Below are 22,569 nucleotides of genomic sequence, written 5' to 3'. Positions count from 1 at the left end.
AGTGCTAAGGACCTCAGACTGGGCCGAAGGTTTACCTTCCAACAAGACAATGACCCTAAGCACACAGCTAAAATACGAAGAAGTGGCTTCACAACAACTCTGTGACTGTTCTTGAATGGCCCAGCCAGAGCCCTGACTTAAACCCAATTGTTCATCTCTGGAGAGACCTAAAAATGGCTGTCCACCAACGTTTACCATCCAACCTGACAGAACTGGAGAGGATCTGCAAGAAGGAATGGCAGAGGATCCCCAAATCCAGGTGTGAAAAACTTGTTGCATCTTTCCCAAGAAGACTCCTGGCTGTATGAGCTCAAAAGGGTGCTTCTACTAAATACTGTGCAAAGGGTCTGAATACTTAGGACCATGTGATGTTTCAGTTTTTCTTTTTTAATAAATCTGGAACAATTTCAAAAATTATTTTCTTTGTCAATATGGGGTGCTGTGTGTACATTAATGAAGAAAAAAATTAATTTAAATGATTTTAGCAAATGGCTGCAATATAACAAAGAGTGAAAAATTGAAGGGGGTCTGAATACTTTCTGTACCCACTGTATTACACTATAAAGTACAAACTTGTCAATTTACAAGAATCTAGGACTTACTTCAATTGTCCTAAACAGAATGCAAACTTCCATTGTTTTTCTTAAATCTACATTTGGGGAACTTGAAAATTAAGAAATCTGTTTAGTTTTACTTATGTTAGAGGAATGCGTTAAATGCAAATAGTTGTTGAGGGGTTGCGACAGTATATATGAGACAAAGAAATCTGTCAAAAAAAAATTCAAAGACATGGTGTGGTGTGGTTAGGAGGAAGTAACAATGGGGGGTGGGGGAAAAAATAAAAAAGGGAAAAGGGGAAGCGTGCAGTGGGCCCAAGAACAAAGAGAAAGAAATAACATAGATTCCAAAGAAACAACCTCGTGATAGAGTTGGAAATTAAAACCAGACAGTGTAAAAGGGGTGCAGTATTGTGATGGGAGAATTTCACAGAGAAGAGTAATAGATTTTATAAAGAAATGGATGAACAAATGGAAATGAAGGCGCTGGGAAAGTGTGTAGTAGCCAATGAAAAAGGCAGGTTTATGGATCTGGACTTAAAAATCGGGAGTGCTCTCCCCTCGATTTTCTCATACTGTATACTCAGATATAGGGATGAATATTTGAGGAGTAAACCGCAAGACAATGATTCTATTTTTATATTCTATACATTAAAGAACCATCAACAACAAATCAAATTAATAATACATTGAACAATTATTATAAAAGTAAAGCTGAATAAATTGGACTTGCTGCTGCATGAATAAAAGGTAAAGTACCACTTCTGGTTATTGCAAATAGCCCAAAAGTTTAAAGAAATCTATATTTTGTGCCCAATACTTGTATTAAAAATTTGGTGAGAGGAATATTTGGACGATTAAAATACTTTCCCTATACTTCATATACGAGAAAGTCAGGGAGGTCTAAAAAGGTAAAATTTCATCAAAGTCTCAAAATGGAATTTTTGGACGATTACAATACTTTCCCTATACTTCGTATACGAGAAAGTCAGGGAGGTCTAAAGGGTCAAATTTAATCAAAATCTCAAAATGGAATTTTTGGACGATTACAATACTTTCCCTATAGTTTGTATATAATCAAGGAGGTCAAGGAGATCTAAAATGTCTAGATTCATCAAAATCTTGACATTGAATTTTTGGATGATTACAATACTTTCCCTATACTTCGTATACAAGAAAGTAAAAAGAGATGAAGATCTGGTACTGTACTACTCTAGTGTTTGTTCTGAAAAACTCCTTGGGATGGAGTTTGTTGATAATATCATTATATAAAGGAAGAACTGAATAAAAAAGACCAGAGAAAGGACTGCCCAGCCTGACTGGATGTATTTCATAGATTAATGTTATTGGAAATCTCAGCAGCTGCTTTTTCTCTGGCATTCTTCAGATCTCAAGGAAAAGTTGCTTTCCTGCTCTTCTGTCTTTTTACTTGGTGTAATCTCTAGAGACGCACCGATTGTAGCGTCCCAATATTTGTATCGCCTAATGAAGCATGAAAATGCTACAATCAACTTTACAGATAAGCAAATATTTAATGCTGATTATTCCCATAGCAAAAACATTTTCCATGATGCTTCAGCAAAAAAACTAACTAGGTAGAATGAGCTCACTTTAACGTGCGTTCAAAGAACACTAGAAATATTATCTGCAAACTCGGCTCTGTGAAAATTCTACAAGGAAGGAATACTAGTCAGTCAGTCATTTTCTAACACGCTTAGCTAAGTCCTGAGCAAGGTCGCAGGGGTCTGCTGGAGCCTATCCCAGCTAGCACAGAGGGCAAGGCAAGAATAAACCCTGAACAGGGCATCAGTCCATCACAGGGCAAACACACACAGGGCCAATTTAGGATTGCCAATTCACCTAACCTGGAAGGAAACCTACACAGACACAGGGAGAACATACAAACTCCCCACAGGGAGGACCCAGATAGGGATGCGAACTCTGGTCTGCTTATTGTGAGAAAGTGCAGGGTCAGCCATTGTACAGCAATCACCTTGAAGCAATTCTTCAGGTTAAGGGATCACTTCTCGCAGCAAATGGATTTGAACCAACAACCATCCAGATACCAGCGCAGATCCTTAGTCTGAGAGCCTCCACTCCAAAATATGCAACTCAGAGACTGTACATCGTATTTATTGAGCTAATGTTAATGTTGCCCACACTGAATTAAAGAGACTGACCAGTGACTTCAAATGAGAGCAGTTAATTAAGTTATAAAATTCTACAACTCAGAGACTGCTTATGTTTATTTGTATGCTAAGACTTGGTATCAATTTAATATTAGAAAATAAATGTACTCTGATTTTCACATTTTGCACATGCCGTTTATTACACTTTCACAAACATAAACTTATCCAACCTCAACAGAAGCACCAAACAATAGGGATCAGCATTGGTATGAGACTGGGATTTTTTTTTAAATAATCGGCTATTGTTATCAACCAGAAATTTTCATATTGGTATAAAAGTAGTAATCTCCAATATTGCATCTCTAAGTTCAAAGAATTTAAACCTGTAACATGCTCCAGTACATGTAATATTGGTATCAGTAACTTTAATATTAGTTTTGTTCATTTGCTACTTATCTATTTCTGATTTTACTACTTTATCTATTTACGATTTTTTTCATCAGTCATACCACCTGTGCTTCAAAACAGGTCCTCCCCCTGAAGCTATTCAAGTTTGGGCCCAGCCAGTACTTACAGGGTAGACCATCTCGGAAAAGCTCAGGTGTTAGTGAGGCCAGCATGGTCTTACCCTGTGGTCTGTGTCTGGATCCCAATGCCCCAGTGCAGTGACGGGGACACTGTGATGTAAAAACTGCACAGTCCTTCAGATGAGGCATAAAACCGAAGTCCTGACTAGAGTCATTAAATGATCCGTGGGTGTCCTTCATAAAGAGTAGGGTGTATCCAGATGTCCAGGTTATATTTCCCACCACAGCCCAGTCATTCTGACCCCCTAATCATCCCCTGTCTGTAATTAGCTACCTATCTCTCACCGCTTCACCACCTAACAGTTAATGTGTGGGGAGTGTACTGGAGTAATAATGGCAGCCATCACATCATCCAGGTGGATGCTACATATGGGTGCTGGTTAAAGTGGTTCCCCTCTGTTTTATGTAAAGTGGCCAGAGTAGTGAGACAAGCACTATATCAATTTAATTAATGATTATTCAACTTTTGCATCTCAATTAATAACATAGCTTATGACATGAAGGTGGATTTTATCGAGGATAGGGGATTTTTAGGAGATTTTAGGGGAATTTAGGCCACGCATCTGAAACCTCATTTTAAACTGCCAGACACTGAGTGTCATTAGTAGCTGGGAAAACCTGATGATCTGACAAAAAGAAAAGAAAAGAAAAATACACATGAACTGCCATAGAATAAGCAAGTCTGAATAAACACTAAATGAATCTCCATCTAATGATCATTCATTTGGTGCCAGAAAGTAATCTGTAGAAAGAGAAAATGAGGTTTGATTCTCTAACAGAAAATGATGAAGTATGTAATTGAAGAAGAGACAAATTTCTGTGTGTGGAGAATATATATATATATATATTTTTTTTTACTTATATTCACACCTACAGTGCATCCGGTAAGTATTCACAGCACATCACTTTTTCCAAATTTTGTTATTTTACAGCCTTATTCCAAAATGGATTAAATTCATTTTTTTCCTCAGAATTCTACACACAACACCCCATAATGACAACGTGAAAAAAGTTTACTTGAGGTTTTTGCAAATTTATTAAAAATAAAAAAACTGAGAAATCCCATATACATAAGTATTCACAGCCTTTGCTCAATACTTTGTCGATGCACCTTTGGCAGCAATTCCAGCCTCAAGTCTTTCTGAATATGATGCCCCAAGCTTGGCACACCTACAGTATCCTTGGCCAGTTTCGCCCATTCCTCTTTGCAGCACCTCTCAAGCTCCATCAGGTTGGATGGGAAGCGTCGGTGCACAGCCATTTTAAGATCTCTCCAGAGATGTTCAATCAGATTCAAGTCTGGGCCACTCAAGGACATTCACAGAGTTGTCCTGAAGCCACTCCTTTGATAGCTTGGCTGTGTGCTTAGGGTCGTTGTCCTGCTGAAAGATGACCTGTTGCCCCAGTCTGAGGTCAAGAGCGCTGTGGAGCAGGTTTTCATCCAGGATGTCTCTGTACATTGCTGCAGTCATCTTTCCCTTTATCCTGACTAGTCTCCCAGTTCCTGCCCCCCACAGCAGGATGCTGCCACCACCATGTTTCACTGTAGAGATGGTATTGGCCTGGTGATGAGTGGTGCCTGGTTTCCTCCTAACGTGATGTCTGGCATTCACACCAAAGAGTTGAATGTTTGTCTCATCAGACCAGAGAATTTTGTTTCTCATGGTCTGAGAGTCCTTCAGGTGCCTTTTGGCAAACTCCAGGCGGGCTGCCATGTGCCTTTTACTAAGGAGTGGCTTCCGTCTGGCCACTCTACCATGCAGGCCTGATTGGTGGATTACTGCAGAGATGGTTGTCCTTCTGGAAGGTTCTCCTCTCTCCATAGAGGACCTCTGGAGCTCTGACAGAGTGACCATCGGGTTCTTGGTCACCTCCCTGACTAAGGCCCTTCTCCCCCGATCGCTCAGTTTAGATGGCCGGCCAGCTCTAGGAAGAGTCCTGGTGGTTTTGAACTTCTTCCACTTACAGATGATGGAGGCCACTGTGCTCATTGGGACCTTCAAAGCAGCAGAACTTTTTCTGTAACCTTCCCCAGATTTGTGCCTCGAGACAATCCTGTCTCGGAGGTCTACAGACAATTCCTTTGACTTCATGCTTGGTTTGTGCTCTGACATGAACGGTCAACTGTAGGACCTTAAATAGACAGGTGTGTGCCTTTCCAAATCATGTCCAGTCAACTGAATTTACCACAGGTGGACTCCAATGAAGCTGCAGAAACATCTCAAGGATGATCAGGGGAAGCAGGATGCACCTGAGCTCAATTTGGAACTTCATGGCAAAGGCTGTGAATACTTATGTACATGTGCTTTCTCAGTTTTTTTATTTTTAATAAATTTGCAAAAACATCAAGTAAACTTTTTTCACGTTGTCATTATGGGGTGTTGTGTGTAGAATTCTGAGGAAAAAAATGAATTTATCCATTTTGGAATAAGGCTGTAACATAACAAAATGTGGAAAAAGTGATGCACTGTGAATATATATATATATATATATATATATATATACTAGCAGAATACCAGCCAAGATGAGAAGTAGTGTTTAAAGAAGTTATGAAAAGAAAAGTAAACATTTTAAAAATAACGTAAGATGATTGTTAATGTAATTGTTTTGTCATTGATATGGGTGTTGTTGTCATATCTATCTATTTATATATATATATTTATATATATATCTATATATATATATATATATATATATATATATAAAATACCTGCGATTGGCAGCGAGAAGTAAAAAGAAAGGAAACATTTTAATAATAACGTAACATGATTGACAATGTAATTGTTTTGTCATTGTCATGAGTGTTGCTGGCATATATATATATATATATACACACACAGACACATATATAAACATATATATACATATATATATATATATATATATATATATATACATACACACATATATATATACATATATACACATACTGTATATATACACACACACACACACACACATATATACATACTGTATATACACATATACATATCTACATATATACTGTATATACACATATATATACAAATCTACATATATATATCCACATATATATATATTAGGGGGGACTCGATTAAAAAATTAATCCAATTAATTAGAGGCTGTGTAAGAATTAATCTTGATTAATCGTATGTAATCGCACACGTAAATTTGCCCCAAATCGCAAATGTTTTTTTTTTAATTTAAAAGGGTTTTAGTGGGCTTACAGAATCAAATAATAGACATGGACATGAATATTGTAAACTGAAGCTGTTTTAATTTCTGAAAAAAAGCCTTTAAACTGCATTTGAATTCAAAACAGAAACAAAAATATCATCCCTGGTTAAAATTGGGCAGACTTAAAATAAAGTGGTAGTTTAAGTACTTTAAGTACATTTTCAGAATAGTATTGTCTTTAAATAATAATAACCAAAATTTCAACATAAAGTGCAGTTTTTCTTCTTAAAAAATAAGTCAGAAACATAAAAGGTAATTTGACCAACTTAATCTTTAAACTCTGAGTAACATTAGCCAAAATTATTTTGTACATTAGGCTAAAACAGTGTGATCATTGAACATTTTGTAATTAGATGTAATTAGAATTACTAACGGTCACGGAAGTCCAATGATCCCCAGTAAGAGCCACAAAGTCCGCTTTCTGTAATGCATCTAATTTTGCTTGCTTTTCAGTGTGCACAAAACCATGCTTTTATCAAGGCTTCGCTCGGTAGTCGAAATGATCAGTCGTAGGAACGCTTTATTCCGACTCTAACATTTTTGTAGCTGTGATGTGTGCATCAGTGTAATGGATGTACCAGGAAATCATGCATTGACAAAAGTTCCCGTTTGCTTGGAATTGAAAGTGTGATTAAATTGCGTTATTTTTTTAACGCGTTATGGAGTACATGCATGGAAGCTTCTCAGCTGTGCTTGTGCTAATAAAGGGAAACATTTTAAAAATAGCGTAACATGATTCTGCGTTAACCTAATATTTTTCATACGTCCCAAACCAAGGAGATCGAAGGTAAAATGAATCGGTAGCGCGTACATACTCAGTGCATCCCTCTCGAATCGAACCTCGAATTCGGCATTAGAGGCGAAGACTCTACAATTCGCCACAGCGTGTGGCTTGTCTATGCTAGAGTATGTACTGTAGATCGGGTATATATATACATTTATATATATATACCCGCGTATCGCAGTGGAGAAGTAGAAGTTATGAAAAAGAAAAGGGAACATTTTAAAAATAACGTGATTGTCAATATACAGTAATTGTTTTGTGAGTGTTATTGAATGTTGCTGTCATCAAGGATTTGATTATCATTATTTGTTTCAATCAGGTCGTATTTGTAGGATGTGTTGTGTTCAAGTTACATTCCGTGTTTGTCAATCGTTGTAAAGATAAGAGGTTTCATTCATCGATTAGTTTCTTACTGCATCAATAAACAGCTCGTCTTCCTCTTTATCTGAGATGTGACAAACTGCATGCACGGGTTTTTTACACTGTCTTCCTTTAGCAGGACATTCACTTTTTCCACCGTGTGCTTTGTTTCCGCAGTAGCTGCACTTATGAATATGATTGTATGTATCAGGCGCTTCATATTTTTTGCTGCCTTCTCAATTGTGTAATTCGGTTTTGTTCAGCACTCTTTGGAACTGTTGCTTTTTGTCTGTGCACTGCGTCAGTTCACGTGAGCCGCTTGGTGTTCTTGCATTGAAGGTTCCCAGCTGTGCTGGTGCCATCTCGTAATGTCAGCTAAGACCCGCACTTAAAAGTTTCTCTCGCAGTTTCAATGAGTTTGTGCCAAACACCACCCTGACCATCTCATCTTCCTCTGCATAAGCACAGTCCTTCACCGTGAATATTTACCGGCAGTGTTTGTATTGGATTGCCGCTGATGGACGGCCTTATATGGGCAGGCACTAAATTACAAACGCTAGTGGCAGCCTGTCTATGAACTTAATTTAATATAAACTTACGGTTCACGCCGTGCTTTGTTTCCGCAGTAGCTGTACTTATGAATATGCTTGTATGCATCATTTGCTTCATAATGTTTTTCTGCCTTCTCAATTGTGAAATGGCGTTTTGTGCTCATCGCTGTTTGGAGTTCTTCCTTGTTCTCTACGTACTTACGTAGGAGGCGTGATGATGTCACACGAAACTCCGCCCCACGCCATCTCTGTCTCAACTCCATTACATTATATGTAGAAAAATAGGTTCCAGTTATGACCCTTATGCGTAGAATTTCGAAATGAAACTTGCCCAACTTTTGTAAGTAAGCTGTAAGGAATGAGCCTGCCAAATTTCAGCCTTCTACCTACACGGGAAGTTGGAGAATTAGTGATGAGTCAGTGAGTGAGTGAGTGAGCCAGTGAGTGAGTGAGTGAGTGAGTGAGAGCTTTGCCTTTTATTAGTATAGATATATATATATATATATATATATATATATATAAACTCAAAAAAATTAAAGGACCACTTTGAAAACACATCAGATCTCAATGGGAAAAAGAAATCCTCCTGGATATCTATACTGTTATAGACTGGGTAATGTGTTAGGAATGAAAGGATGCCACATCGTTTGATGGAAATGAAAATGATCAACCTACAGAGCCCTGAATTCAAAGACGTCCCCAAAAATCAGAGTGAAAAAGTTATGTGGCAGGCTAGTCCATTTTGCCAAAATTTAATTGCAGCAACTCAAAATTGTATGCAGCACTTTGTATGGCCCCTGTGTTCTTGTATACATGCCTGACAACATCGGTGCATCCTTCTAATGAGATGACAGATTGTTGTTGGGGGCACACGAGTGAGATAAGGAGAGAGAGAGAGAGGCACAAGCAAGAGATAAGAAGAGAGAGAGACGTGCTGTGTGAGCAAGAGAGATAAGGAGAGAGATGGAGAGAGACGCGTGCACGTGAGAGAGAAGAACTATTATATATATATATATATATATATATATATATAATCTCATAGTGCCTTTCATATCTATTTATTTATATATACACTGCTCACAAAAATTAAAGGAACACTTTAAAGAAACACATTAGATACATCAGATCTCATTATGAAGTTGGATATTTATACAAATAACGACAGGGCAATGTCTTAGAAACAAAAGGATGCCAAGTCTTTTAATGGAAATAAAAGTTTTCTGCCTACAGAGGGCTCAATTGTGTAGACACCCTAAAATCAGAGTGAAATGAAGATGTGGCAGGCTAGTCCATTTTTCAAAAACTTAATTTCTGCTACTCAAAATGCTTTTCAGTATCTTGTGTGGCCCCACGAGCTTGTATGCATGCTTGACAACGTCGGGGCATGCTCCTAATGAGACGACGGATGGTGTCTTGTGGCATTTCCTCCCAGATCTGTATGAGGGCATCCCTGAGCTGTTGTACAGTCTGAGGAGCAACCTGGCGGCGCCTAATGGACCGAAACATAATGTCCCACAGATGTTCTATTGGGTTTAAGTCAGGGGATCGTGAAGGCCATTCAATTGTTTCAATTCCTTCATCCTCCAGGTACTGCCTGCATACTCTTGCCACATGAGGCCGGGCATTGTCGGTACATTAGGAGGAAACCAAGACCTACTGCACCAGCGTAGGGTCTGACAATGGGTCCAAGGATTTCATCCTGATACCTAATGGCAGTCAAGATGCCGTTGTCTAGCCTGTAGAGGTCTGTGAGTCGCTCCATGAATATGCCTCCAAGATCATCACTAGCCCACCACCAAACCAGTCATGCTAAACGATGTTACAGGCAGCATAATATTCTCCATGGCTTCTCCTGACCCTTTCATGTCTTTCACATATACTCAGGGTGAACCTGCTCTCATCTGTGAAAAGCACAGGACGCCAGTGGTGCATCTGCCAATTCTGGTATTCTATGGCGAATGCCAATTGAGCTGCATGCTGCTGGGCAGTGAGCTCAGGGCCCATTAGAGGACATGGGGCCCTTGGGTCACCCTCATGAAGTCTTTCTGGTTGTTTGGTCAGAGACATTTACACCAGTGGCCTGCTGGAGGTCATTTTGTAGGGCTCTGGCAGTGCTCATCCTGTTCCTCCTTGCCCAAAGGAGCAGATACTGGTCCTGCTGATGGGTTATGGACCTTTTATGGCCCTCTCCAGCTCTCCTAGAGTAACTGCTTGTCTCCTAGAATCTCCTCCATGCCCTTGAGACTATGCAGGGAGACACAGCAAACCTTCTGGCAATGACACGTATTGATGTGCCATCCTGGAGAAGTTGGACTACCTGTGCAACCTCTGTAGGGTCCAGGTATCCTCATGCTACCAGTAGTGACACGGACTGTAGCCAAATGCAAAACTAGTGAAGAAACAGTCAGAAAAGATGAGGAGGGAAAAATGTCAGTGGCCTCCACCTGTTAAACCATTCCTGTTTTGGGGTCATCTCATTGTTGCCCCTCTAGTGCACCTCTTGTTAATTTCATTAACACCACAGCAGCTGAAACTGATTAACAACCCCCTCTGCTACTTAACTGACCAGATTAATATCCCATAAGTTTCATTGACTTTATGCTATACTCTGATTAAAAAGTGTTCCTTTAATTCTTTTGAGCAGTATATATATATATATAAAATTATACACACCTATACTCACATACACACACACACACACATAAATACCTAAAGTGATATTCGATAATACAAATGTTGTGTAATTATGCAGCTAATTACATATACTGTACTGTACACTGTATAAATACAGTGCCAAAAGTGGTACACTAATATAATTAAAACTAACATTTTTTCATACTATTTAACATTGAGGGAACATTTTAGTGATATTTGGAAAAACAGTAACTGATGAGCATATAAATATGCCTGATAAAAGCTTTTAAATGTAGTCATCTACACTCCTAAAAATAAATGTGCCAGCGCGGCTCTTTAGAGCGATACCATTAGGGAACCATTTTTGGTTTCCAAAAGACCCACCCACATGAAGGATCCAGAAAGACCCTTTATTTAAGTTACAATCTGTAGCCTCTCCATGACTAGATGGTAACAGACTTGTGAAATACCAATGGATCCTGATTTTAAACGGACTCGCGCAGCATACAGTAGCACAGGCTCAATTCAGGTGTTCTTTATCAGTTAGTGTCCTGCTAAGTAGCCTACCACACATGGATGGATGGAATAATTACACATGTATAACAAAGATTTAGCAATGTTCCTTAAATGTTTTGAAGAATTGCAGTTCTAAGCTTACAGCTGGTTTTGCGGTTACTACAGATGCTTATTGTGTGGCAATTGGTTACGTGGAGAAAGAAAACAGAAGGACAGGAATTAGGGGTTGGTATGTTTCACAGACACAGTACTGTTGAAATAAATTATTCCGTACAGGGTCGTGTGCGTCCCAGCAAGCATCTTGCAGGAGGCAGAAATAATCTATGGATGGAGTACAAGCTCATCTCTACTGCTGTACCACTGTGCCCCCACATATTTAATACATGCATTAATGCATTTCATCTTGAAAATGATATCAAGTATACATCTTAGTACTCTAAAATGTTCAGAGAGCTGTAATATCATGAATGTAATGCATTCTGTGTGGCAATCACTGCCTACGCTCTCCTGTTGGCGAGAAGAGAAAGCCCATTTAAGAAGCGATTAACGACTGGGTCGGGGAACACTTAGAATATGAAGCATTTAATGTGCTACTTTAGGAACAATGGGATTTGGGAATCTCTAGTAAATTAAACATCGATTTTAAGATTACAATGTTTTACTTTAATGACAAAATAAACTACATTTTGAGATTAAAGCTGACATTTCAACTTTAACCTTGACATAGACCCTTTTTTCTTCTCTGTGGCCCTAATATGCTTTCGTATGACACTCAGACACTCGCCTTCTCACGTTGACTTTGACATCTGCCCACTTCTTTGTTTATTTCAGGCACTGTGTTACTTTCTGAACTTGAACTTTTATGTGCCATTCTATCAATTTCCTTCTGTTGCTCATACCACTGCTTAAGCCACCAAACAGTATGCTTTTCCTTACCGCCACTTCATTGAGCAGAACCTCCAGTTCACTGTCAGTGATATTTTTCTTTTTTACATGTGCTTTTTGCCATTGTCTTTTAAGTGAACAGAAGGAGCTATTTAAATTGATTTGCATATTCAAATATCCAAAATTTAGGTAGGGGCTGTAGGCACCTGCATGGACATTAAAATTTATGTTGGTTAGGATTTATTAAAGGGAAGTGCTTACACACAATTTTAAGCATCCAATATTTTTTTATGCATATGCACATTTCTGTTTTTCTCCGCACGCTCTTTTTTTATTGTGACTTCTACACACGGCATTATACACGAGGCCCCTGATCTTACTGCTGGAGTTCTATCCTGTGCAATTTTGAGCTTCTCCTGATATAATCAACACTGCACTTTGTTTTTATTTTATAATTTAAAAACTTGTATGTGTTACATTTACCATTCTTTTTTTATTGCATAGCAACTTATGTATTAAAGGCTTCGGTTCCTGAACTGTATACACTTTGAACCTTGGCTGTCTTTTGATATGCCCTCCATCCATTTTCCTAACCTGCTAGGGTTTAAGGTTTCTTTATTTAGTCATGTTTACACAAGAAAACATGAAATTTGCCTTCTCATTTGTATCTAATAAGTGACAGAATGAAATAAAACAAACAAATAGAAACAAGAAAGGTTAAGGTAAGGCAGTTAGATAATACATATATACACAAAAAACAAAAGGTTACAGGATATATATCAAAACCTTAATCATTATCTCCGCTATTTCTTATTGAAAAGTCATATGGCACTGAGAAGAAAGGAGTTCCTGGAGCGATTTGTGTGGGTTTTCCTGATTTACTGAACTTTTCTGGATGTCTGTCATCAGTTGAGATGATTTCCAGTTTCTTTAACGTTGCCTGCCCTCTGACACACACACACACGTCAAATCATCTACATCAGCCCCAATAACTTCAGCTGTATACTTCGTAATCTGCTGGAGCTTTTTTGAGTGTTGGTTTGTCAGACTATTAAACCAGGCAATGAAACTGAAAGAGACCACAGATTGGATCAGACTGTGATAAAAGGACAACATAAGGTCCTTGTCTACTGTAAATAGTTTGAGTTTATGGAGGAGAAATAAGCGCTGGTTGCATTTAGAGAATATTTTTTTGTAATTGTATTCCAGTTAAGATTGTTATCTAGGTAAGTTCCTAAGTATTTATATTCAGTCACTATTTCTACATCCTCTCCCAGAACTATAATAGGTGAACATACAGATTTCTGTCTCTTAAAATCAAATACCATTTCTTTGGTCTTTTTTACATTCAGAGTGAGACAGTTTTTATTGCACCAGTTTACCATACAGTCCACTTGATTTAGATCAAGAGTTCCCAAAGTGGTCGATATGACCCACTGGGATCGATTTGAACTTTCTAAGGGTCGATAGTTTCAATAAAAAAATTTGGGGGTCGACAACAGCAAAAATGGACCCCCTTACAACTGCTATTTGTTTGTTACTTCAAAATTTCTAAGATTCCAATAGGTACCGAATTAAGAAGTAAAATACTGTAATTCAAAAAAACACTTTTTTGATAAAAACACATTACATACCAAACTTGCGAACGAAAAGGTAAAATGTGTCATAAAATGAGTGACACATAAGAATGCATAAAAATACAAGTAGCACAAACATGTCTGTGCATAGTCTTATCGAACGTATCAAAGCAAGTGTGGACATGAAAAACCCGTTGCATGTCCGCAGTTGCTCGTGGTGGGACGAGACGACGGATATTCGATATTAGCAGAATCTATCAGTCTTGTACGGCCATGCTTTCATAAAACACTATAAATTGGTTTGTTTGATGTGACATGTACATATTTGTGATTTGAACTTTGAATAAAATTATTTATTGAGGAGCAGTACTACGAAAAAGAAAATCAGAGGACACAGTTTGTTTATTTGAGTTTGAACAAAAATCTTCTGTTTCAAGTAAGTACATATTATTGTTTTTTTTTTTTTAATCACGGGGCTGTCAAAATTGTTTGTTAATAAAAGTTTTTATTTCTTCAGATAATAATACAACTAAACCAAAAAAGAAACTTATTGTACTTATTTTGAATTTACATATTTATTTCATAAATGTCAAAAATGTAAAAAAAACTCTGCTCGTAGTTTTTTGCTTTAATTTTCGCTAGTGCAGGTTTCGATATTAAATGTTGCACAAGATAATGCCATATTCCGTAGTCCTTTTATCTTTTTCAGTCATTAATTACAAGTGATTAAAATGAAAAGTTTGATATCTAGTGAAATATTTAATTTTGAATACAGTGCAAATGTATTAATTTCAGTAAGTGAAGTAAACGACTAGGGGGTCGACGGTTTTTGGTAAAGGGGTCTGCGGACGAAAAAAGTTTGGAAACTCTTGATTTAGATAGTGGTATTCATCCTCCCCAGATATGTGTCCTATGAGCCTGGTGTCATCCGCATACTTGATAATGAAGCAGTGGTCATTATTCTGTCACAGGGCACTTGTCTACAGATTAAACAGTAATGGTGATAAGACGCACCCCTGCGGACTTCCTGTGTTTGAATGAATGACTATTGAAAAAGTGTCCTGTACTTTAACTGTCTGTGAACGATTTAAAAGAAAGTTCTGAATCCATAGTGTAATAAATAGGTTTACATTCATACTGTTCAATTTCCCAATCAGTATATGAGGCTGTATGGTATTAAATGCTGAAGAAAAATCCAAAAATAGTGCTCTGACATATGAACCAGGCTGACCAAGAAAGGTGTAGATTTGATGTAAGATAACAAGCAGAGCATCTTCCACACCTCTGTTTGCACAATAAGCAAATTGATTGTTGTCTTGAAAAGGTTCCTGCATTAAATCAAACATCTGCATAGGGGGCATCTTTCCTCTCCTGTTTATGATTTTAATATGCAGGATATCAAGGCACAGTCAAGGTTTGGAGGATATTTAGTTTGAGAGACTAAACGATGCCCCTTCTTAAAGGGAATAAGTTTGGAACAACCAAACGGAGCAATTTTGAATTTTCTATGGGATTTTTTTAATTTTCCCATGAGATTAATAAAGTTTATCTAATCTAATCAATTGATGGAGAAGTGTCTTGGTAAGAGAGGCGAACCTAAAGGTCACTCTGATACAGCTTGAGAATACCAGCGAGGAAGACTGTTGGGATGAGAATAAGCAGCTTCAAATCTGTACCGTGTTAGCTATTTATGGACGCCCTGAGAAGCAAAGCAAAATGACACCTTTAAATAGTTTGAGTTTATGGAGGAGAAATAAGCGCTGGTTGCATTTAGAAATATATATTTTTTGTATTTGTATTCCAGTTAAGATTATTATCTAGGTAAGTTCCTAAATATTCATATTCAGTCACTATTTCTACATCCTCTCCCAGAACTACAATAGGTGAACATACAGATTTCTGTCTCTTAAAATCAAATACCATTTCTTTGGTCTTTTTTACATTCAGAGTGAGACCGTTTTTATTGCACCAGTTTACCATACAGTCCACTTGATTTAGATCAAGAGTTCCCAAAGTGGTCGATATCGACCCACTGGGATCGATTTGAACTTTCTAGGGGTCGATAGTTTCAATAAAAAAATTTGGGGGTCGACGACAGCAAAAATAGAACCCCCTTACTACTGCTATTTGTTTGTTACTTCAAAATTTCTATGATTCCAATAGGTACCTAATTAAGAAGTAAGATACTGTAATTCAAAAAAACGCTTTTTTGATAAAAACACATTACGTATCAAACTTAGAGAAGCAAAGCAAAATGACACCTTTTATTGGCTAAGTGAGTTTACTCAGTTATTACTCATTTAGACCAGGGGTCCTCAATCATGGTCCTGGAGAGCCGCAGTGGCTGCAGGTTTTTGCTCCAACCCAGTTGCTTAATAAAAAGCACTTACTGCTAAAGTAACACTTCTGCTTCACTTTAGTGATTTTGAGCCCTTATTGCTTAATTTTGTCTTAAACAGCTATTTTAATTGCTCCTTATTATCAATAAAATGCAAATGACAAGAGAGAGCAGCATTTCTCCATTTAGCTTATTTACATTTACACCTGTGTGTATTTATCTGCACTATTGGGTTTAATTAAATACTTGGAAAAATGAAGAGAAAAAAGTGAAGGACTGAGAACTACTCGTTCATTTTAGCCTTCAAATCATTTGCATTATAGAAAGGGAAAGAAAATCTAGGATATGAGAATGACCTGACATAGCAGAGTTAATTTAATTTTATAGCTTGTTAGTGCTTTATTGGCAAGAATTGCTTTCTAATTAAGCAACCGGGTCAGAACAAAAACCTGCAGCCACTGCTGCTCTCCAGGACTGGGATTGAGGACCCCTGATTTAGACAATAAAAAAGGTCATTTTGCTTTACTTCTCACTGAAGGGCCCCTCCCGGAAAAGGATGGGTTTTAACCATGAGTAGCTGCTGGAAGTATCTTGGGGACTTGTTCACAACCAAGGAAAAAGGTGATTCAATAATGGCTAATGGATTAGTGAAGCAACAGTTTTTTTCCCCCAGATACTGCACACAATCCATGGTTGTGAATCAGAGTTACGTTCTCTGAATCAGTCAGCAGTTTATCATGTCAGTAGTAGTGACATAATAAATGAGACTGTGTGTCGAAATGAAGTCCTGTCATGGGGTTGCTGGGTTTACTCTATATGAGAAGGCCCTTGCTCAGCAATATAGGATGACATGATCTCGGCACTAGTCTAAGAGCATCTGGGAATGCACCGCCGGGAACTGGAAGAAGGCCGGTTCAGTCCAGTTTGACATGCTGCCACCTCTACCCTCATCCATAAGGCAAAGTCATTCAAAACAAAGGGCTGCAGGGGACTCTGAACTGGGTAAGCAGGTTAGAAAATGAATGACAGGAAGCAACACTAAGAGAAGACTAAGCTGGTTTGCGTGCAAGGATGATCCGATTGTAAGATTGTTTGATCTATGCAATAATAATGTGAAATCCTAACTGTGCTTTATAACAAATTAGTTGATTAACACAGTCTGTTTGCTATCACTACACATTGCATGTTTGTCATTATTCTATTTTGAACTGCTTTTCCACATGTGAACTGATACACTATTATTTTTATCTCACTTTATATTTGTTAGTAATTAATAATACCTGTTAGATTTTTATTATTGACAGAACAGGAATTACAATATATTGGATGTAAGAATGTCACTTTGGCTATAAAACTGAATTCTTTTTGCACAGTTGTGGCTAAACAGAGGAGCATATTTAGTAATGGATTGACACAACTGTGTTTCTGCTCCAAGGGCCGCTATGCAAGGACATTCATACACATGGCCATCAGGCTCTATAATGAGTCACCTATTGGCAGAGGAGTAATTGTTACCCATGTGATGAGTGGTACTGAGCTGGTCAAGAAGAAACCTTCACAGACAATGTCAGCATTTTCAGTACACTGTGCCAACATACAGCACCAATGACTAACATACTGCACCTGAAAAGCACGGCTGTGGAGTCGGTAGATAAATCCTTCGACTCCGACTCCTTGATTTCCAGTACTTCTGACTCCGACTCCCCAACTCCGACTCCTCTGTATTTATTATGCTAATGTATTTTCCATGTTGATTGATGGAAGGCAACACACACGTCATTTAGCCACAGAAGTACTGGCTAGAAAGCCGACTCTCTACTGTATTGGCCAGTTTAAACAAAAGACAAGAACCTCTGACTACACACACATCAGGCCATAGCACACATCTCCACCTACATCGTTACACTTGTTAAACACTTTATTTCTGAAATAAAATGACGACCCTTTTTGTAGTGTACCATAATCCAGATTACATGTGAATGTCAGGTTGTATATTAGCTCAGCTGAACTTCACACTACTAGTAACACAACTATGCACTCGGCTTTATTTTTACATCAGAGAAGTACTTAATTATGACTATTGCTTGTGAAATGGGACATTTGAACTTGCTGTATTTTTTTTTTCATCACAATTTAAATTTATTAGGAGTCAGAAGCGGTACATTCTGGCCAACTCCAACTCCAGGTACCCAAAATTGTCTCAGATTCCGACTCCACAGCCCTGCTGAAAATTGTGTGCGATTCTAATCACTTGTTAATATACTTATAGATAATTCTTGTTATATGCATATTTGCACCTCTCTAACATACTCAACATTTTTAAATGCATTCTGTGCCTTTTTTGTCTGCTTGTTGTAACCTTGCAATTTCTTTTGGGATTTTATAACTTTCTGTCTGTCTGTCTGCGCAGTACTGACGCTATTAGACTTTCTTCCATTATACCAATTATCTGACCTTATAGTGATTTGTATATACACGTCACAATATTTTACAATACCATATTGTCAGAATTTGATATTTATTGCTGAGTCTATGACCTACATCTTATATTCTGCACTACATATCTTACAGTGTCGCTCACTGTACTGCCAAGACCAATAACTGCCCCTTATCGGTCAGCTACAATTTACTGTATTACTATACTGTACTTTATTATTATCATAGTCGTAGAACAGTCACCTTATTGCTTATTTTCTGAGCTGCTACACAGATTACAGCTCTTTATTTAATGCATGGCACTTAATTCTATTGCCCCGTTTTACCTCATTTTTACAACTCCAGGCAGTATGTTGTTTGCACTTGCAGAGTATTTTATATTCTGTAATTTAGCAATATTGTTCTGTATTGTGAGCAGCAAAGTGGCACAACGGTAGTGCTGCTGTCTCACAACAAACAGCCTGGGGTTCACATCTCAGGCCCTCCATGCGTGCAGTTTGCATGTTCTCCTCACGTCTGCGTGGACATTAGATGAGGTGGATTAGTGATGCTAAATTGGCCCTGGCATGTTTGTCTGTTCACTTTGTGATGGACTGGCCCTACACAGGGATTGCTTCTGCCATACACCCTATGCATGCTGGGATAGGCTCCAGCTTCTCCATGACTCTGCACAGGATAAAGTGGGTTTGGAAAACGGATGGATATTCTGTGTTATTGCAATACAGTACTGTTAATTGTTCCATTAATTGTTAAGTCAATGGTTGTATTCTGTGAGGTAGGCACTTCCAAATTAAGAATTTCATTATACTGTATCTCTCTCTACACATATACGAGAGATGTTCAAAAAGTTTCCGCAATTTTTTTAACTCTGTTTATTAACGATTTCAAAAACAAATGACATCAGTTTTCTACATAGTCACCTTTGTTTGTGATGCAATTTTCCCAGTGTCATACGAAGCTTTTAATGCCTAATTACTACTCCCCCCGCCTTCACCGTTTCCAACGAAAATATAAGAGTGCGGAAACTTTTTGAACATCCCTTGTGTGTGTATGTATGTATGTATATAATATAATGTAATATTATATATATATATATATATATATATATATATATATATATATATATATATATATATATATATATATAATTATATATATTGTCAGGGATGCCAGGGGCAACGACCCGGCCGGGACACCTTGAGGAACTGGAAGAGGGTCTATGCCCGTTCTGGATCACGTGGGGGCCGCCATCCTGGTTTCTTTGGGGGTCACGGGTAGAGGGCATGGAAGCCCAACCCTGTAGGGACCCGTGGTCACCACCAGGGGGCACCCCAAAGCCTTGGGGACCCTGGACCTCAGCACTTCCGCCACACCAGGAAGTGCTGTGGGGAAGAGGAGCAGGGACACTGGGAGAACAGCCGGCACTTCTGCCACACTGGGGCGTTTCCAGGGAGGAGTACCGGGAAACACCAGGAGCCCATCCGGGATGAAATAAAAGGGGCCGTCTCCCTTCATTCGAGGCTGGAGTCGGGTGGAAGCAGGACAAAGCAAGAGAGGAGAGTGGAGGCGGCCCGAAGAGAAGGCATTGTGTGGCCAAGACTGTGTGGGGTTTGTGTGTGTGCACTGGACTTATTTGTAAATATTAGTGTAAAATAAACATGTGGTGGTGATGAACAACATGTTCGCCTGTCTGTGTCCGGGCCACGTTCACAATATATATATATATATATATATATATATATATATACACACATACACACACACACACACACACACACACATTGTACATGATTGCCACTACTATATTATAAATTGCTTTTCTGTATTGTTCACTAATCACTATTATCATCACTACACTTTGTATTAATAATTAATAACTCGAACATCTGGTGATGCCCCCTCCACATGGTATCAAATCTCACTCCAGATTCTTTTCACATGTAGCTCCTTGCTGGTAGAGCAAACTGCCCACCTCCATTTGAACTTCAGAGACCCTCAATGTCTTTAAGATGCATTTGAAGACTATTTTTGGTGAATTTCTGTATGAGGTTTTGAGACCTAGGAATTGTAATGAGCTTGTATTTTGTTCTGCGCTCTTCACTTTTTGAAATTTTGTCCTGTAACACTGGTTCCCATACAGTCCCCCATGTTTCCTGTCACACTGGGTCCCTAACAGTCCCTCAGACGAACATTTCCAGTCACACCGATTCCTATACAGTCTCTCTGACTGATTTTTACTCGATTATGTTGACCTGCTTTGTAAGTCGCTTTGGATAAATGCATCTGCTAGGCAAATAAATTTAATGCACACGTGTATTTTATTTATTTCAGACAGAACAAGCTTTCCAATATATTTGATGTCAGATTTCACTTTGTTCTCCCCATGTCTGGGGGGGTTTCCTCCCACAGTCCAAAGACTGCATGTAAGGTGGACTGGCGATGCCAAACTGGCCCTAGTGTGTTTGTGTGTGTGTGTGTGTCTGTGTTGTGAGGTGTGTGAGTGTGTTCATACCAAAGATGGCCTGGCATCCCGTCCAGAATGTGTTCCATCATTGTGCCCTATGCTTGCTGGGATTGGCTCCAGGTCCCCGTGACCCAGCTCTGGGTTAAGCAGGCTTACTTGTAGAAAATGGTATGGTATGGCATTGTAATTTCAGTACAAAACTGAACAATGACAAAGTAAAAAAATTGTCAGCTCATTGAATTTAAACAGGCAATTCCTGGTTGCAGTAAACTTTTGCCTAGCTTGGCAAAACGGAGCACAATGTGTGTCCCGATCCCGGCGGTTTATTTAAGGGCGCACACACTCGCTTTATCAAATTATTTCCACCAATTAATCTAAAACGTCAGCTTCCGTACAATATAGATATGAGGAACTATATATATATATATATATATATATATATATATATATATATATATATATTTTAATTGTACTGGTGACAAGGGCTGCGTTTAATTTATGGCGCAAACTGCCCGACGCCTGCCGACAACGCTTCCTGGTAAGGAGAAAGTCCCTCAAATCATTTTTTTTTCCTTGAAAAAAAAAACTTTATATCTTAATAAACGGATTAACTCGAAATAGTTTGCCATCTACAGATAATACGGGTAAGGCAGAAAGTAAGAAGTTTGTCACCTGCGCAGTCACGTTGGTCCAGACAGCCAGCAGCCCCGCGATGGTAGCACAGTGGGAAGCCAAGCGTGAAGTGAGGGGTGCGCAGGCGCGAGGTGCTGACGGCAACAGGTGCGCGCGTGCCCCTCGCTGAAACTCAAAAGTGCGCCACTTGAGTAGGAACAGCAACTGCCAAGTACTCGTCGTCGTCTTCCTCCTCCTTTCTGTCCTCCGTGCTCGTTTCGACTGGAAACTGGAACAACCCTGATCAGTCCTTAACACCGAGCAGCTCCGCCCCGCCCATTCTTACGAGCTGGAAGTGAAGCGAAACAGAAACACAGCGCCGCGAGGTTTGCCTCAGAGCCGACTGTAGAGGCAGCCGCCACCATCACCAAAGTGACACCTGCTTGAAGTGCGACGCTGTAGCGAGGAATGTAACTACTCTGCCAGCTCTCTCTCCGCGTGATCACAGGGTTCATCCGTTTTGGAAGAAGTAAACCGATACCTCCCTGTTTTCAGGACAACTCCCATTGGGGGTTGCATTGCGCTTGCACAAGCTGCATTCAGTTATCGCGATCGCTGCTTGCGGAGGTTCAGTTGAAAATTGAGAAACCAGCCTGGTGCTCACCGCTCCAGCTTATCTCAGGCTAAATCTTTGCTTCTCTCGCACTAACCACGCCTTCCTGTTTCAGCTTTTATACAAGCAGTGCTGAACTGCCGCCCTCAGCTCACTGCTCCTCTTGGAGCTGAGCCCGTGCATAAATATTTATAGGAGAATTATGGGTTGGGACTGATCTTCCTTCGGGCCATTTAACTTTTCTACCCGTTTAACGTGTCGAGCAGCGATGCATCGGTTGTAACGGATCGAGACAGAGAGGTCCTTCTTT

General features: G+C 39.0%; 1 protein-coding gene across 2 annotated transcripts in view; it reads right to left on the bottom strand.

The window, feature by feature from the left end:
• The window catches only part of enpp4 (ectonucleotide pyrophosphatase/phosphodiesterase 4), a 49,565-nt gene extending 27,205 nt beyond the window's left edge, over positions 1–22,360 (bottom strand). For both annotated transcript variants that reach the window (XM_039749452.1, XM_039749453.1), the window contains exon 1: positions 21,707–22,360. The gene's annotated coding sequence lies outside the window, so the exon portion shown is untranslated. The remainder of the gene's footprint in view (positions 1–21,706) is intronic.
• Positions 22,361–22,569: the final 209 nt, after the last annotated feature.

Source organism: Polypterus senegalus, chromosome 3 (assembly GCF_016835505.1).
Source record: "Polypterus senegalus isolate Bchr_013 chromosome 3, ASM1683550v1, whole genome shotgun sequence".
Classification (NCBI taxonomy): domain Eukaryota; kingdom Metazoa; phylum Chordata; class Cladistia; order Polypteriformes; family Polypteridae; genus Polypterus; species Polypterus senegalus.
The sequence above is the reverse complement of the archived record's forward strand: the minus strand, read 5'-3'. Positions and strand labels throughout refer to the sequence as shown.